This window comes from Mus musculus, chromosome 3 (assembly GCF_000001635.26).
Source record: "Mus musculus strain C57BL/6J chromosome 3, GRCm38.p6 C57BL/6J".
Taxonomy (NCBI): domain Eukaryota; kingdom Metazoa; phylum Chordata; class Mammalia; order Rodentia; family Muridae; genus Mus; species Mus musculus.
This window is the reverse complement of record NC_000069.6, coordinates 104,658,796-104,677,550: the sequence shown is the minus strand read 5'-3', so window position 1 is coordinate 104,677,550 and position 18,755 is coordinate 104,658,796.

Below are 18,755 nucleotides of genomic sequence, written 5' to 3'. Positions count from 1 at the left end.
TGTTTTGTTTTGTTTTGTTTTTGAGACAGGGTCTCACTATATAGCCCTGGCTGTCCTGGAACTCACTCTGTAGACCAGGCTGGCCTCGAACTCATAGAGATCTGCTTGCCTCTGACTCCCTAGTGCTGGGATTAAAGGTGTGCATCACTTTATCTGGCTGATAATCTTATAACTGACGTCATCTCAGTTTACCAGTGCTAGCAGAGCAGCAATGCAGTGAGGGATATCCTGGGCTGGAATTAAAGGAATTTTTAAAAAAATTAAATTAAGCCAGTTGTTAGTGGTAGAAACCTTTGATCCCAGTACTCAGGAGGCAGAGGCAGGTGAATCCCTCTGAGTTTAAGACCAGCCTGGACTACAGAGTGAGTTCCAGGACAGCCAGGGATACACAGAGAAACCCTATCTCGAATCCCCCCCCTCAAATTAAGTAAATGATTAAAAATGAGGCTAACCATAGTGTCAGAGGGCCAGTTTGGTTTAAATAGTAGTGAGTTTCAGGACAGCCAAGGCCACAGAGAAATCCTGCCTCAAAAAATAAAGACAGAAACAAATTCGCAAAGAAAATAACAAAAGCCGGCCAGTGTGTCAGATACTTGTCATCCTAGCCTTTGCACGGAGGTTGGAGGACCAAGGGTCCCAGGCCAGTTGAACCGCATAAGGCTATGCCTTAAAATGGAGGAGAGTCGTTAACAAATCAATAAACTTAATCATAGGCCTTTTATTTGTGGTTCATGAGTCACAACAACACATCCTGGAGTTTGCCTTATAGAAAAGGGGTCTGAAGAAGTAGAAACAAAATGAAAAGCAGATTTGCTTGAGGCAGCAGGGTGGGGGGTGGATGGGTGGGGGGTGGGTGGGGGTGCTGTGGGGGGGGGGGTGTTCAATGCCAACAGCAGAAGAGTGACTAAGACTCTGATATGAGTTCAGTTCCCAGCATCAAATAATCAATCAGCCAATCAAAAGGTGGCACTCTTTAAATCCCAGAACTCTGGAGGTAAAGGTAGGTAGATCTCTGTTAGTTCCAAGCTGGCCAGGGCTGCTGCATCGTGAGACCATCTCAAAAACAAAAACAAAAACAAAAAAACAACAAAAACTCACATAGAAGCCGGGCGTGGTGGCGCATGCCTTTAATCCCAGCACTCGGGAGGCAGAGGCAGGCGGATTTCTGAGTTCAAGGCCAGCCTGGTATACAAAGTGAGTTCCAGGACAGCCAGGGCTATACAGAGAAACCCTTTCTCAAAAAACAAAAAGACAAAACAAACAAACCAACAAACAAAAAACAAAAAAACCTCACAAAGATAGGTTAACTGGGCTTGTACAGGTTAGCCCAAAGGGGATTTCCTATTCATAACAGCTAAACTGGCTTACTTGGAATTACAGCTATTTCTCTTTTTGCCATCATCATCATCGTCACTATCATCAGTGAAGGTTGGTAAACAACCTGGTTTTGGCTCCACTAAGCATGATTGACTTATCTTTGCCTTAGCTATGTGCCCAGTACCAATAGCCTCCCATAAATCTTAACGCTTGAAAGTCAGCTCGCATTCCCTCCGGTGGATAAATTGTCAAAGCCCAGTTGATGATGGGTGACTCTGGTTTTCTTGCGAACTTACTCTGGTTTTGTAATTTTGTTTTTGTTTTCCTTTCTTTCACTTCCTAGACGAAGCCCTTTCAGAGTGGGCAGGGAGACAGACACATGAGGAAATTCACTTCAGCAGGGCATCTGCTAAGCGTGGCAGGATTCCTGCTCCAGACTCTCAAAGCCTCCTATTAATGGAAAGAGCAGGTTAACCTGGTCTGACCGACAGGAAGCCACCGTACAGGAATAGGTGGAGTTCTGACATCCGGTGGGGACAGCTGGGGGGAGCGGATGGGGGAGGGGACACCTAGGTGTGCCAGGGGAGCCGAGGTAAAGCTAAGGTCCAGGGGGCCAGCGTGCTGGGTGGCTATGGGCCACACGAGGGCGCCGCACACTGCCACGTAAGGGCCTGAACTGTCTCTACGGAGCTATGTCGGAGAAAAGGCTTTGATGGGAAAGAGGGTGGGCGGAGACCATCCTGGGTGTCCAGCGACGGGCCCCTCTCTTGTTCCTTGAAGGTCGGCGTGAGGTCTCCCTGGACTTGGAACAGCCGCTGTTCAGGTCCTGAGGAATTAACGCCTCTGTAGATCAGGTCCAGCTGTGTGTAGGAGGGAGGATGTTTGCGGTCACTGGGGTGTGTTGTGTTAGGAATGACCGCAGTACTGGGGTGTGAGGGTGGGTGCGTGGATTTCTCCAGAGGTGTAGGTGGGAGGGAGTAGACAGTTTCTACTCCCAGGGGGCTGGCGCTAGTGTCTTCTAGGAGCAGCACTTAAGGCAAGATGTAGACCCCATTAGAATCAGACGATCTTCCCATCAGAGGAAGTCCCCCATTTGGAAACAGTCAGGATGAATGGTTGCTTTAGCTTGGCCAAGCTGCTGGGGTAAACGCCTCAAGCAGAAGCTGCATCAAAGCCTGGAGCCTGTCCAGCCATGCAGCTCAAGCACCCGGTGTCACCGAGATTTGTCCAGGGGGCACAGTGGAGATCTTGTGACCCAGGAAATAGCACTGGTCTTAGTTTAGATCAGGACATTTCCCCCTGAAAGCTGCGTGGGACAGTGGCTTGGAGCCCAGATTGGGGGGGGGGGGGAGGGATGGGAGGGGCAGCTGGAGGCTTCTGCCCACTCTCACCTTTGTCACCCAATAGCTACTTCACATGAGTCAGCTCTGCAGGCTGTACCCTGGCCTGAAGGCTCAGCCTGGGATTTGAAGGCATTAGAGTTGGTAGAAATTAACCCCCAGGATGTGAGCTTCGGGCTCGTAGGCTGAGGCTCTAGCAAGGGAAGAGGACATCCTGAGGACTGGGTGTAAGCAAGCAGAAACACGGGGAGCCTAGGCAATGCCCAGGAGGACTGCAATGGGCCAGGGAACACCAGGAAGGGTCAGTGTGAACCCAGGACTCTTGAGAACTCCAGTCGCTTCCTCTCTGCGGATCCAGACACCTCTACCATCCAGCCCCGCCCAGGCAGCTGCAATTCCTCAGCCAAATGACCCGAGACAAGAGTAAGAGGAAAACAGCTTTCTGAGCCTGCCTCTAGGGGAAAGAAGGACTATAAGAAGCAGGGATCCAGGACACAAGGTCACCGGGAAGCAGTCATGAATGTCAGGCGTGAAGGGGTGGAGATTTCAGGTCAGGGAGCTAAGGGTACACAGCTCAGTGACAGCATTTGCTTAAGAGGCCCTGGCGACAGGGTTCAGGCCTCACTACTGGAAAAAAGATTTTTCTTAGCTTATGCACAAATGGTCACGTGACATTGATAAGCAAGAGTGACTTAACCCAACACAACTCCAGTTTCACCAGCTGCAAAACTACCCTGAGGTGTTTGCAAATTTAGGAGTAAGGTAGGTAAAGGCATGCCCGTCAGGGCATGGTGATGATGGCTCACACCAGTAATCCCAGCACTTGAGAGGGTAAGGTAGAACCAATGTGGGTTTGAGACCAGCCTAACTACAGAGTTAGTTCCAGGTTTGCCTGGGCTAAGGGGAGACTGTAAACAAATAAAAAACAAAACAAAACAAAACAAAAATTTTATTGTCTTTCAACCCTAGGGGTGTCTGAGCCTTTCTCCTTCCTAACAAGTTGGCCTGGGCTCCAGACAGCAGACCTATAATTTGCCTGCACAAGTGTGATAAGAGGTCAATATTAATCTGGGTGTGGTGGTGCACACCCCAAGTCCCTGCCACTCAGGAGGTAGAAACAAGAGCCCAGAGGTTTGAAGGCCATCCAGGCAACATACTGAGACTCTGAAGAAGAGAGCGGACAGAAAAGAAAACTTTGAGAATAAGTGTAAGCCAGGTGTGGTGTCACATGCCTATACTCTCAACACTCCCAAGACTGAGGCAGGAGGGAATGTCTAATCTAAGAGAAGCCTGGGCTACACAGTTGGATCAAATAAACAAAACCCTCTCAAAAGACAAACAAATACCAGCGGAAGGATTCAGCAGGCAAACTCACTTGGTGCCAAGCCAACCCAGATGTGTAAGGTAGAAGAAAACTAACATAGAGTGTTCTCTGACCTCCACAAGAGCACACACACACTTACACAAACACACACTTAAGTAAATGTAATCAATTTTAAAAGAAATAAAACACTGGCCTAGTGGGAGGCTAGGAAGTTGGAGACTAGAGGAAGTACAAAGGCTGCCTGGATGGCAGAGTTCAGTTCAACCTGAGTAACTTAGCAACACATTATCTACATAAAAACCAAAGGATTAGGCTGGAGAGATGGCTCAGTGGGTAAGACTGCTCTTCCAGAGGTCCTGAATTCAATTCCCAGCAATCACATGGTGGCTCACAACCATCTGTAATGGGATCCGAAGCCCTCTTCTGGTGTGTCTGAAGACAGCAACAGTGTACTCACATACATAAAATAAATAAATCTTTAAAAACAAAAAGGATTTTTTTTGTTGTTGTTTTTGTTTTTGTTTTTTCAAGACAGGGTTTCTCTGTGTAGTTCTGGCTGTCCTGGAACTCACTCTGTAGACCAGGCTGGCCTCAAACTCAGAAATCCTCGTGCCTCTGCCTCCCAAGTGCTGGGATTAAAGGCGTGTGCCACCACTGTCCGGCTAATAAAGGATCTTAATTTTAATTTATGTGTATATCTAAGAAGGGGTCAAAAGAGGACACAAGATCTCCTGGAACAGAAGTGACAGGTGCTTGTGAGCTGGACATGGGTACTGGGAACTGAACTTGGGTCCTCTGTAAGAATCACTGAGCCATCCTTAGAGCTTCTCAAAAAATAAAAGCCTGGTGGTGGTGGTGCATGCCTTCGATTCCAGGACTTGAGAGGTAGAGGCAGGTAAATCTCTGTGAGTTTGAGGTCAGTCTGATCAACAAATTGAGTTCCAGGGTAGCCAGGGATACACAGAGAAACCCTCTCAAACAAACAAGCAAACAATTTAAAAGATGTAAAGGCCCAGAAATACACCTCCATTATAGAACACTTGCCTAGCATGTGTGAAGTCCCAGGTTCCATTCCCAGCACTGCAAAAGATAAATAAACAAAACAGTTTACTGTAACTTAGCTGGAAGTACAGCTTCGTGGTAGATGCTCAAGGCTTTGGGTTCAATTCTAGCAATAAAGATTAAAAGTTAAAAAAGAAGTTACTATAGTATCCTGGCAGTGGAAGGGTCTTCTTATCTCTGTGTTAATTGGAGGCCTCTAGGGAGAATGCCTGGGTTTGTAGGAGTGGATTTAATGGCTTGAAGCTGGGTTGAGGAAGTGAAGGGTCACGTGGGATGTTCCCCTTGTGGGTCTAACAGGAGGGCCATAGGACAGCAGGCTTTCTGATCAGGAAGAGGCTGCGTGCTTCCTGTTAATAGTGGGCTTTGGGGTGACCGTCAGTATTCCCAACATGGCTGTGAAAAACTAGGGTCTTTTTAAAAAGAGGGCCTGACTATTGGCCAAAGGTTCACAGTTTTCCTCTCCCCTGCTAACCCCATCTCCCGACTCTGCTTCAGTGTGCTCAGCAGAACTCCACTTGGTGAATCTGGAGAGAAGTCTCTAAGGGCTCCTGGCACGGAATGGGCACTTCCTCATGGTTGGTGGAATTGAATTGCATGCAGGTCATAGAGTGGAGGAGAGAGAAGAGGCTTTCTGCGAGCCCAGTCCGAGACGGGGAGATGCGAGTGGGCACCTCCCTAGGATCAAGTGCCAGGAGTAGATGGGGGCCCCACCCTATCGGGTGGCACCTGCTGCAGAAACTGGCAGGCGCCTTGGGTTCCTCCCAGCCCCCACCTCTCACCCCTGCTGCTCAGCCTCCTCTAAACCTCCTTAGGTTCCCTCTGCCTTCCTCTCCACCCCCATCCTCCTCTAGACTGCCATTATTTCCAGACCAGATGGCCCAATTTGAAATGAAATCTTGCATGCAGTCCTGCCTTCTTCCAGTCTGGTGCACAAACTACATCAAACTACATCAAAGTGATATGGCTGAGAACAGAACAAGAATGTCACCCCCACCCCAAATCAAAGGCCTCCCATGGCTCCCCTAGTCCCCATCAGCTAAAGCCCAGACTCTCCAGAATGACCCGATATGCCCCTGCTTTCCCTGGTTTCATCTTGTCCCCACTCTCTCTGCCTGTCATGCTGGGCCACCCTTAGATTGACCTGTTTGCTCCTGACAAACACCAGACCTCCTCAGTCTTCCAGCACCTGCACGCATGCATATATGCCCCTGAAGGTGGAAATGAGTATTTTCACACAGGCCATATTAGAGGTCCCTTCTGCCCATTTAAGACAGGCCAGGGAGTCACCTTTAACATTCGGAATTGCAAGCTTTTTACACTTACCAATCTGCTTTGGGCTCGGTCTGGCGTTTCCCCCCACCCCCACCCCAGCCTCCCACCCACCCACCCACCCCCGTGCCCTTAGTCTACATGCTGCTGCTATAAGGTGTGGCTTCATTTTACTTGCTGTTCAACTTCCTGGGCTCAGCACAGCACTTACACGCTGCAGGCATGGATTACTAACAGCAGGAATAGGGACAGGAGTCCACATTTACTCAGCTCTTGTGGTTGAATGCCAGGAACTGTTCCGGGTGCCCTCCAGGCACAACACTGTCCACACCAGGCCCAGCCCACCCCCACCTCTTTCCTGTCTCTCCCTAGCAAAGGCTTTTTAAAGACTGCACTTCCCCTGCCATTGCCTCATGCAGGCCCCTGCAGACAGGATCAATATTGAGACCCTCACATGGGATCTGGAAGGGGGAAGTGGGATGAGACCATGGTGTCCTGTTGCTGTGGTTGTGCTCTGGCCAGCAGGGCCATGCAGATGTGAGCTCTTTCCTGCAGCAGGGTCTGGTACCCAGTTACCACCTCAGAGCCAGAGGACAGTTGGCAGCTGTGATGACACTGTGTCTTCTGGCACACAGCCAGATGGGTGGAGCCTGGACCTCAGCAGGGCTCCTGGTAGCTTTGGATACTCAGCAGCTTCCCTCCTGTGTTCAGACAGAGAAGAGGACCCTCTGGGGCTCAGCCCTGCCTCTACCTCTGCCTCCAGCCCCACCCCTATCTCAAACCACTTTCTCTTCAGAACTCCTGCAGTGGCTGCAGGGAGCTGAACCCTGCTGACTCACTCAAGGAGTGTTAGTTTTACAGGCCCAGAGCCATGAGGCCAGTGAGTGACAGGCTTGACCTCAGGTTTTCCTGACCCCAAGGCCTAGTCTATCCTTTCACTGTATTGTGAGCCATGTGATACTGAATGCCAGATGCTAGAAAGGTCACAGAGGGCTCCTGAGCAAAGGCCTGGACTGACCCCATGAAGACAGGTACCCAAGGGAATTGGTACTTCCTGGGCAGCCCTTCAGCACAGCCTGGGATAGTCCCTGCTGGCCTGACCCAGAATGGGAGGTGTGGGGTGCCTGGGAGAGCCAGGCTGACTGGTCCTGACGTCAAGCTCATGGGAGAAATGTCCCTTTGTTGTTCATCTCATTGTTGTCTAATTACAGTGACCCAATCTCTGTACCATGGATGCCTTGAATGTGCAGCTCAGACTTTGAAAAAGACTCAGGGAGACAACTGCAAATATCAGAGGGATGAACCCAATAATGGAGAGTGTGTCCCTCAGCCAGAAAACTAGAGGTCAATGTGGCTAGAACAAAGCAGAAACTCAGGCTCCAGGAGGAAACCAGATCTGAAGAGCATTCATGGGCTGGGGAGATGCTCGGTGGGTGAAATGCCTGTCCTGCAAGCATGGGGACCTGCGTTCAGATCTCCACCCACGTAAGAGGCCAGCAAGGGGGCTACAGCTGTAACACTGGTGCTGGGTCCAAACAGAGACAGGGGGATCTCTAGAGCTCAATGACCAATCTGTGAGCTCAGGGTTTAGTGAGAGAGGGGGAGTAGGAAAGGGGAGGAGGGAGGGAGATATAAACCAAATAAATAAATGTAATTACAAAGAAAGAAAGAAAGAAAGAAAGAAAGAAAGAAAGAAAGAAAAAGAAAGAAAGAAAGGAGGAAAAGAGGGAGGGAGGGGGAGGGAAGGAAGGAAGGAAGGAAGGAAGGAAGGAAGGAAGGAAGGAAGGAAGGAAGGAAAAGGAAGGAAACCAGGGGGTAGCATGTTCCTTTAATCCCAGCACTCAGGAGTCAGAGGCAGGTGGATCTCTGCCAGTTTGTAGTCATTCTGGTCTACACAGTGAGTTCCAGAACATCTAGGGATGCATAATATGACTCCATTTCAAAAAAGTTAAAAGAAGAAAAAAAAAAAGAACATCGGGATCCTGATCACTGCCTGCCCTGTTAACCGAGCCACCAACCAGAGAGCGAGCATGGGGCTGAGCCACGCCCTCTGCACATACGTAACAGCAGTGCACCTTGGTCTCCTGTTGGACTCCTAAGAGCAGGAGCAGGGGCTGTCTCTGACTCTGTTGCCTGCCTTTGGAACTCTTGCCTTAACTGGGCTGCCTAGTCTACCAATCCTCAACAGAAGGTGAGCCTAGTCTTACTGCAACTTGATATGCCAAGGCTGGTTGACATCCATGGGAGGCCTCCCCTTCTCTGTGAAGAAAGTGTACCGGACCTCATGACAGTCCACATGTGCATGTTGAGGTGGGAAGTTGAGGTGGGTGTCAAGTGTCTTCTTCAATATCTGTCTACACTATTTTGGACACAGGATCTGAGCCTTGGAGTTCACTGATTCATCAAAACTAGCTGACCAGCAAGCTCTAGGAATTCTGCTGTCTCTACCTCCCTAGTGCTGGGATTATAGGCATGTACCATCAAGTCCTGGTTTTTACATAGATGGATCTAACCCAAGGTACCTTACCAACTGAACCATCTCTTTCTAGCCCTCTAATTTATGTCTTGTTTTATAATTTTTTTTTAACTGAAGGCTTTTTTTTTTTTTTTTGACAGGATTTCTCTGTGTAGCCCTGGCTGTCCTGGAACTCACTCTATAGACCAGGCTGGCTCGAACTCAGAAATCCGCCTGCCTCTGTCTCCCAAGTGCTGGGTTTAAAGGCTAGCCGAAGGCTCTTAACTATCAGATACTTACCTTGAATTTGCTATGCAGCTAAAGATGGCACTGAATGCCCTGCCACTAAAGCATTGGTTCTCAACCCATGGGTCCAGACCCCCAGAGGGGTCACACATCAGATATTTACATTACAATTCATAACACCAGCAACATTACAGTTATAGAGTATCAAGAAAATAATGTTATGGTGGGGGGGGGGTCACCACACCATGAGGAACTGTATCAAAGGGTCGCAGCATTAGGAGGTTGAGAACCGTTGTTGTATCGGCATCATAGATGTATTCCACCATCCCTGGCTATGTGGTACTGGCGAAGAGAACCAGGCTTTCCTGAACACGAGTTCAACTCTACCAACCGAGCTACATACATCTCAATCCCCTAATTCCAGTTTTGATATTAAGACTTTAAAAACCAAGCTGGGAGGCCGGTGAGATGCCTCGGTGGTTAAGAGCATTGACTGCTCTTCCACAGCTCCTGAGTTCTATTCCCAGCACCCACATGGCCGATCATACCTGTCTGTAACTCCAGGTCTAGGGGATTGACACCCTCACGCCAACACATAAAAAAACAAAAATAAATTATTTTTTAAAAAAACTAAATTAAAAACCGAGCTGGGCACAGTGGCCAATATGTTTAATCTCAACACTGGGGGCATTGAGGCAGGTGGGTCTCTGTAAATTCATGGCCTGCTTGCTCTCCAGAAAGAGTTCCAGGCCAGCCAGAGCTACACAGTAAGACTTTGTCTCAAAATAACAACAAGCCCGTGGCTTATCTTTTCAAAGCGCCAGGCCGTCCCAGGGTAAGTAGATGATCAGAAGTGCCACGTGAGCCTCTTTCTCCATCCAGGCCTAGGCCAGCTTGGGTCACTGCGCAGCCAGCCTGTCGAGCAGAGCAGAGCAGAGCAGAGGACTGCTGCTGCCCGCCCACCCGAGGCACTCCCAACCTTCTGCTGAGACTGTGTCTGTGGCGTCACGCTCCCTCTCAGAACACACCTTCCACAGAGCAAAGCATCTCTGACCTTCAAAGAACCAGACACACCTGGATTTTCACTTCAGCCCAAATGAGGCAACAGAGCCATTCATTGGAAGTAAACCAAAAAAAAAAAAAAAAAAAAAAAAAAAGGAGGCCTGCAGGCAGAAGAGACTGCAGTTTAAGAGGCATATAGAATTCACGTGTCTGAGAAAGAAAAATGAAGAAGAGAAAATACAGGGCTGGAAAGGAAGAAAAGCCTAAAAGGGCCACTGGGAATGGAAGTAGATATGAATTCTGATTTGGGAGCGCATATCCGTGTGTGATCAAAGACATGTGTCACCATCTGGCTTTCTGTGGCAGAAGTCTTGCCAACACTTGGGAAACAGCTGCTAGGAAATCTGTCGAAAATCTGACTCATGGACACCACCTAACCATTCCTTCCTGGCAGATACTAAATCCTGGGAGGCTCAATCTGCTGTTATGAACCACATATCCATGCTGGAATAATTTTTTTTTCAAGCAGCATTTATTTATTTATTTACTTACTTACTTATTTAATTTAAAGTTCAGGGTGTGCTACATGTAATCGTTGTACAATGTCATAAATAATTGTACAAAACTATAAGGACTGACTTGGTTTTGAAGCAAGACTGTATGCAAAATATTCTACTTTTCTATGTAAGATACATTCTTAAAAAAAAACACCTTTTTAATAGCAATCCTGTGTGCGTGTTTATGTGCATGCATGCGTGTGTGTGTGTGTGTGTGTTCACGTGCGCGTTCATGTGTGTAGACCAGAGGTTGATGTTGCTCTCTTCCTCAATGGCTCTGTACCTTACTTTTTGGGGCAGGGTCTCTCACATTGAAGCTGGAGCTCTCTGATCTCAGCTGGATTGGCCGAGCCGACCCCAGCCAGCCTCCATCTCCACCTCCCCAGCGTTAGGATTTGAACTATGCACCTGAGTCTGGCTTTCATGTGGGTGCTGGGATAGAACTCAGATCCTCATGCTGGGGTGGCACTTTCTCACTGAGTCACCTCCCCAGCCCCAGAGAGACTCCCCTCTAGAGGAAACCATGCGTCCCACTTTGTCTACTGTATCTTGATGTGCTAGCTCCAAGATCATTGGGAGGGGTCTTTATATCAAGTCTCCCTCCCCATTTTCTTTTTACATTTGCTTTTGAAATAGTCACATTAGAGTCTCTCTGTATGTAGCCTCAAAATCCCAGACTCAGCGGTTAAGAGCACAGACTGCTCTTCCAGAGGTCTTGAGTTCAATTCCCAGCAACCACATGGTGGCTCACAACCATCTGTAATGGGATCCCATGCCCTCTTCTGATGTGTCTGAAGACAGCTACAGTTTACTTATACACAATAAATAAATAAATTTAAAAAAAGAATTAAAAAAACATTTTAAAAATAAGATGAAAGATGATTGAGGAAGGTCCATTTTATAAAGAAAGCAAGCAGCTGGGCGTGGTGGCGCACGCCTTTAATCCCAGCACTCGGGAGGCAGAGGCAGGCGGATTTCTGAGTTCGAGGCCAGCCTGGTCTACAAAGTGAGTGCCAGGACAGCCAGGGCTACACAGAGAAACCCTGTCTCAAAAAACCAAAAAAAAAAAAAAAAAAAAAAAAAGAAAAAAAAAGAAAAAAAAAGAAAGCAAGCATTAGTTTTGTCTTTTTAAAATATTTTATTTTTATTACTTTTAATTACATGTGGAGAGGCTGCACATTAGTGCAGGTATCTGTGGGGTCATGGGAGTCAGATCCTCCTGCATTTGGAGTTACAGGTAGTTATAAGCCTCCCAACGTGGGTTCTGGGAATTGAACTCAGGTCCTTTGGAAAAGTAGGAAGCGCTCTTAAGCCCTGAGCCATCTCTCTGGCCTCAGTTTTGCTTTTTAAAATAATAATAACCATGTACACAAGTAGCTAGGATATATTTTAAGTTCTACCATTGTTTATTGTGTAATGGCTTTTGAAGAAAAACAAAACAAAACAGAACTGTGGAAAGCTCCTGGTTTTTTGGTTTTTTGTTTGTTTCTTTGTACTTTTGGTTTTTCGAGACAGGGTTTCTCTGTGTAGCCCTGGCTGTCCTGGAACTCACTTTGTAGACCAGGCTGGCCTCGAACTCAGAGATCCGCCTGCCTCTGCCTCCCAAGTGCTGGGATTAAAGTCGTGCACCACCTCTGCTGGTTATTTAGCTATTTTTTGAGGTAGAGTCTCACTATGTAGTCCCGGCTGTCCTGGAAATCAATATGTAAACTTGAACTCGTAGAGAGTCCCCTACCTACCGGGGGTTGAGGGGGGGTTAGCTGGGAATAAAAGCATGTACCATCCCACCTACTCCTGGCTGAATATTCTTGACATTTATGCTTAAATGGCTCAAGACAATTTTGACAAACATTAAATAAAACTCACCAACATCTCAAGTTATTTTGCTTTTGATGCCAAATCAATTAAGCATTAAAATCTTTAACAGAAGCTGGGCATGGTGGCACATGCCTTTAATCCCAGCATTTGGGAAGCAGAGGCAGGCGGATTTCTGAGTTCAAGGCCAGCCTGGTCTACAGAGTGAGTTCCAGGACAGCCAGGGCTACACAGAGAAACCCTGTCTCCAAAAAAAAAAAAAAAAAAAAAAAAAAAAAAAATCTTTAACAGAAGTTGGCCAGAGGATGTAGGCTTGGTTGGTGGAGTGCTAGCCCAGCATTCAAGGACATAAAGAGGTGTGGTAGCATGTCCACACCTGGGCAATTCTAGCCACTAGAGACAGAAGAAATGCCATTTGATGTTTTAGTGTGTTTGCTTAGGTAGCCAAAGATGACTCCCTCCCCTCCCACCTCAGTGTTGGGTGTACACTGCTACCTGGATTGATGCAGTGGTGGGGATCCAATTGAGGGTTTAATGCTCATGCCTGCTAGTCAAGCACTCTATCAAGTGAGCCCCGTGCCCAGCCACAACACTGTCTATGCCCACAGTAAACAAGGGAGTTTAAGACCCTGACCAGGGGCTGGGCTGGGACAAACAGTTGGGCTCCATCCCTAGAACTGCTGAGAAGGAAGAAGGAAGGAGAAGAGGGAGCGGGGAGGGAGGAATAAAAGTATTCCAGCCTAGGGTAGAAAAGTGGCTAAAGAAGCAAACATAGTTGATGTGAGGACTTAAACTTTTTTGATTCGATCCAGGGCTTTATATTATGCATTCTAAGTAAGCACTCCACCTCTGAGCTACAGACATCTGGGGGAGCAGGCTCTGTTCCTACTTGCCTGCTGTTTCTTTTGGGATTTCTTCCTTACCCTCCCTGGCTGGCATCAAATAACTTCCCCACCCTCACTGTGCCCTTCCCAGGGTTGGGACTACAGCTCAGGCTGGAGTTACTGCTTGTCTAGCTTGGGATACAGGGTGGGAAGGTTAACTAGGCATAGTCAACTTTGCCTACTCTTCATTTACCTTTTGGAAGAAATCTCAGGCTTCCTCACAACCAAAGGTAGGTGTTCCATTGTCCAACTTGGGAGCAGTTACTCTCATGCCCCGCCCCCCCTTCCTGTCTCCAAGTCAGAGAAGTTGGGGCTAACTGGGGAGCCTTCTGTGTGCATTTGACCCCTGAGGTGGGAGTGTATTGTGGGACAGGACTCTCAAGCCACAGATCTATATAGTAGCTGGTGACAGGGCTAAGTTCTCTGAAGGACTCCAATTGGTAGGAGGAAATTAACTCCACATACTTGGTTACAAAGGTATTTTGTATTGAGTGTGAGCATACAGAAATATAGTCCATTTTTCTTTTGTCTTATCTTGTTTTGTTTTTAGGACAGCCATGGCTGTCTTGGAACTAGATTTGTAGATTCCTCTGCCTCTGTCTCTCAAGCGCTGGGATTAAAGGCGTGTACCATTGCCACCGCTGCCACCACGTGCCTATCCATTTTTCCTATGCAGCAGCCCACGAGCCCAAGGGCAACTCATTGAACGGCGCATGCTCTCTCAAGTTTGTTAAATTTGGTGTGTGGGCTTTATGGTCTTCCTCACGTGTTGTAGGCATTTCCTTTTATTGCTCCCAACAGAGTGAGAACTGCTGGAGAAGAGGCCAGGCTAACCCAGGGCTGGCGCATAGTCAAGTAGCAGGTTTGCCTATTCCTTCCACCTCTGGCCAGCACTCAGATTGCTTGGGAAGCTTTCTCTTGCCTTCTCCACAGCCTGACACCTCCTGCAGAAACGTCCTTAGACTCTAAAATCGAAAGGCGACTCGCATTTGCAGGGTATTCCTTACTTGTCTTCAAGCAGTCAGTCGGGACAAAGAAAACCAAACTAGCAAAGGATGAACTGGAGGTGGCATGAAACAGGGCGGGGTTCCCTGGAACAGGTCTTGCTGAATAGGGCAGTCCGGGTGGAGAGCAGACGTAGGCTGAGGACGAGCCAGAGCGAAGATGCAAGGCTGGACTGAAGCTATCTACCAGGGAGGGGCCCTAAGGGTCAGGCCGGGAGTTTGGACTTTATCCTCAAGCAGTAAGGTTTTTAGGTAGAGGAACGACATGATTTTTATTATTTTTATCTTTATTGCTTTTGTTTAAAGTTATACAAGTTGAATAGGGCTTCTTTTTTTTTTTTTAATTTTAAAGTAACAATGCTAAGAAATTTGATCCTTTTAGAAAAACTGTGTTGACAATGGTATTGGATTGGATTACAAAATAGTTAGAGAGGAGTCAGGGAGGTTCTTAGAAACCAGGCCAACTGCAGGGAGACAGAGGACGGACTTGGCGGCTGGGAGGTATGAGGGGCCAGTTAAGAGGAGATAAGGTTGAACACCTAAGGTGTCTTCCAAAGTGCCTGGCGTTAGGAAGCCTTCGCTGCAGCAGGCTTGCTGACCCACCCTTACCACTGAGAAACAAAATAGTATTTGAAATTCTTTTTTTTTTTTTGGAGACAAGGCCTCACTATGTAGTTCTGGATGTCCTTGAACTCAGGAGTTCCACCTGACTTTGCCTCCCAAGGCAGAATTTAAGGATTAAGAATTTAATTTGCAAATTTACATTTATCTATTTGTGTGTGTTTCAGAGGACAATTTGTGGGAATCAGTTCAGTTCTCCCACGTGGGTTCGGTAACTCGGGTAGTAAGGCTTGGCGGCAAGCACCTGCTGAGCCATCTTACTGGTGCGGTCCTTGAAATTTAAAAGGAAACAAAATGTCTACTACCTACATAGCTCCCATTCTTAGAAGCCCATACAGAGCCTGGTGAGAACACTCAGGCCTTAAAAAGGAATGACTGAGCAGTAGGGACGATAAGAGAGGACCAGTCACAAGCCTTGTTTTAGTAATTATGCACATACAGACTCTCAGCACACCAGGTGACTGTTAATCCCAGTGCAGTTCCCCCCTGGCCCTCTTAATGGCTTCTAGCCATTTCCTCTTGGGATCTGGCCAGCGGTAAGCTCAGGACATGCTAAGTTTTAATTCTGGAATCAGTAAAGCATATTAGCAAAAGGAAAGCCACAAATAAAAACCAATCACGTTATGAATTTCAAAGCTGAGGGAAAAGAATCACAAACCGGACTGTGGCTTGCTGGGGACAGAAGTCGCTCCACTCAGTTTTGTGTGGGATGCTTGAGACTGGCCTTGGGCTCACCAGGATTTGCCTTCCTCTCTTTCTGTTTACTTCCAGAACCTCTGTCTGACCCTACTCTCAGCCCCTGCTCTGGCCTCTTCTGACAAGGAAGATGCTCAGGCAGGATGCAGGCTCCGCACTTTGAGACTGGTGGATTAGAAACCTTCGTCTAACCAGTGAGCTCTGCCCTTACCAGCTGCCCTTTATTCACTGTTTCTAGGCCCATAACTACTGATTTGCTGTTGCACTGCAGAATATTCTAGGACATTCAGATTTACATATATTTTTCTTCTGTCCTTTCTTGACAGGGTTTCTGTGTAGCCCTGACTGGCCTCGAACTCAGAATGGCCTGCCTCTGGAGATGAAGGCATCCACCATTCCCATTTTTCTGTTTTTTGTTTTTTAATGAGTGTGCTTTGTGTATGGGGAATGCACATGAACAAGGACCCCAGAAGACAGCCTCATCCCCAGGAACACCATCTCCTTTCCTTGAGGGAGGGTCTCTCATTGACCTCACCGACTGGGCTAGGCACTGAGCCCACGGGTTCTCTTGTCTCTGCCTCCCAGGCAGGTACTGGGGATTTCAAGCAAACCACTTAAAATATGTTCTAGGGTCAAAATCCTATTTATGAGGCAAACACATTACCAACTATTTTATTCTGCAGCCTCCTGGCCTCAAACTGACAAATTTCTCCTCCTAAAAGCTGGATTATACAGGTATGAGCCATCACGCCTGGTGTCTAGATTTCTTTTTCTTTCTTTCCTTTTTTTTTTTTTTAACCACCACATACTCAACGGAATGCTGGAAGCTTTCACACATCTCTCACAGCAATATCCTGTTTAGCACTTCTGGGCAGATGTAGCTCAGCTGGTAGAGTGCTTACCCAACAGCTATCAGGCTTGGGGTTCCATCCTCAGCACTACACAAAGCAGACATGGCAAATGCCTAGAATCCCAGTAGGGATTAGAGACAGGAGGATCTGAAGGGCCAAGGTTAACCTCCCTGACACAGAGAGTTTGAGGGTCTGGGATACATCAGAGGTAGGAGTAGACTGTAGGATACCTATGAAGACATGTCATTTTGTTTGTCCTAGGGACTGGGCCTGTTGCCTACTGCATGCAAGGCATGCCACTATGGCACTGACTGAGCTATTCTCAGCCCTCCCCTTTTGTGCCATTAGAGCTTCTCAGGATAGCAATGCCCCACACTAGCCCCGAGAGGGTTGGGTGGACTCCTGCGCCTTGGCTTCTGGGGTTAATCATTCACCTGGGACTGGTTGCTCAGAAGGGAACCATGGGAATGCAGACTGCAAGACATCTGCCTACTTGGAAAAAAGCCCCGGGGTTAGCTCAGGAGACAGATAATAATCCACTCCACAGCCCTCATCCAGGCCCAGCAATCCTGCCCAGAGTCACACACATTATCTATGTATGTGTTCACCTCCATTTTCTCACTGTAATTCTTGGAGTAGAAAAACAATAACCTGCTAGGATATGGAATTCAAGTTTGGCCTGTTTAAAAAAAAAAAGTCAAGGATGTATTTTCCTAGCTAAGAGTTCTGGTTCCAATCCCAAACACCAAAACAAAAACTCATATTAAAAACAACAAAAACCCTGTAATTTTCTGAGGCAGGATCTCATGTAGCCTAGGCTTGACCTCCAGCTTTTTTGTTTTCAACAAGGTTTCTCTATGTAGCCCTGGATATTTTGGAACTTACTGTGCAGACTAGGCTAGTCTGTCTCTGCTGCCCAAGTGCTGGGATTAAAGATGTTGGATAGAATGCCTAGCTGACCTCCAGGTTTACAATATTTTATTTATTATGTACTATAAGAGGTCCCCTGCAGCAGGTGTCAAAAGAGTTGGGAGCTGCCTGACCTGGGTGCTAGGAACCAAACTTAAACTCTCCGAAGGGCAGGAGTGCTTTTTAGACCTGAGCTATCTCTCTATCCAGCTCCTCTGACCTCCAACTCTTTATCTTCCTGCCTTTAACACACTCAACTCTGGCTTCATCTGCCCAGAAGACAAATGTGTTTTCTTATCGAAAGTGCATTAGGATCTTTTTTCTTCTTTTTTATCCCCTCTTGAAAGCCAGGTTATGTTTGTCTGTTAGGGTTAGGATTAGGACTCAGTGGTAAAACGTGGGCCTAGGATGCGCTGTGGGTTCAATGCCCTAATACAGCATTAACAGCAACAGAATTGACTACATGGAAAACAAAATCCAACATGGTTGTGGGGTAGAACTAAAACAAGCCAAAGCCAAACCAAACCAAACCCCCTCATCACTGGCCGGAGACTTGGTTTGGTGGTAGGAAGCTTGTCTTGAAAGCACAAGGCTCTGAATACTATCTCCAGCACCGCAAAACAAGTGTCTAACCCACTGAGTAGTAGGGAGAAAAACTTCCATCTTTGAATCTAGACTTAGGACTTCGCCAGGGACAGAACACTTTGTATTTCTTGTTGACTCGTTACAATCACATAGAAGCCTCTATAGTGTGAGGAGGGAGGGCATTTCTTCCCCATGCATGAGCAAACTTGACATAAAACACTCTGATGTTTAGAACTTGTTTGAGCCTTAACTTGAACCCAGACAGACAGGAGAAAAGTCAGTACAAAGGAAACCAGTATCCTTCATAGTTGATACTTGTAGGGGATGGATTGATGGCTCACTACAAAAGAGCTCGAGGAGAAAGCTTGAAGACCCGGCCCTTGAGTTCAGATTTCACATAAAGTGTACACACTACACATATACACACTCAAACACCAAAGCAAATCCCAACAGCAAAAACAAACCAGCCAACCTCCATAGTCTAGACAATGGGGCCTGAATGGAGTAAATAGTGACTGGATCCAAAGCTTCCTGCAGTCTTTAATCCCAAACTTGGGAAGCAAGGCAGATGTATCTCTGAGTTGAGCCCAGCCTGGGCTACACAGAGCTCCAAGGACAGCCAAGCTACATAGAGACCCTGTGTCAAAAAGTAACGCACTCAAACTACCCGCCCACCCCCATCACTCTAACCCAGATACAACCTGGCCTTGGGCCAGGCAAGCTTGAGCTGTCATTTCTCATCAAGTAGTCAGCATCATTCAGTTACCCAAGTCTATCATTAACTTCTTTCTTCATGTCTTCCAGGCACAGTGCCTGAC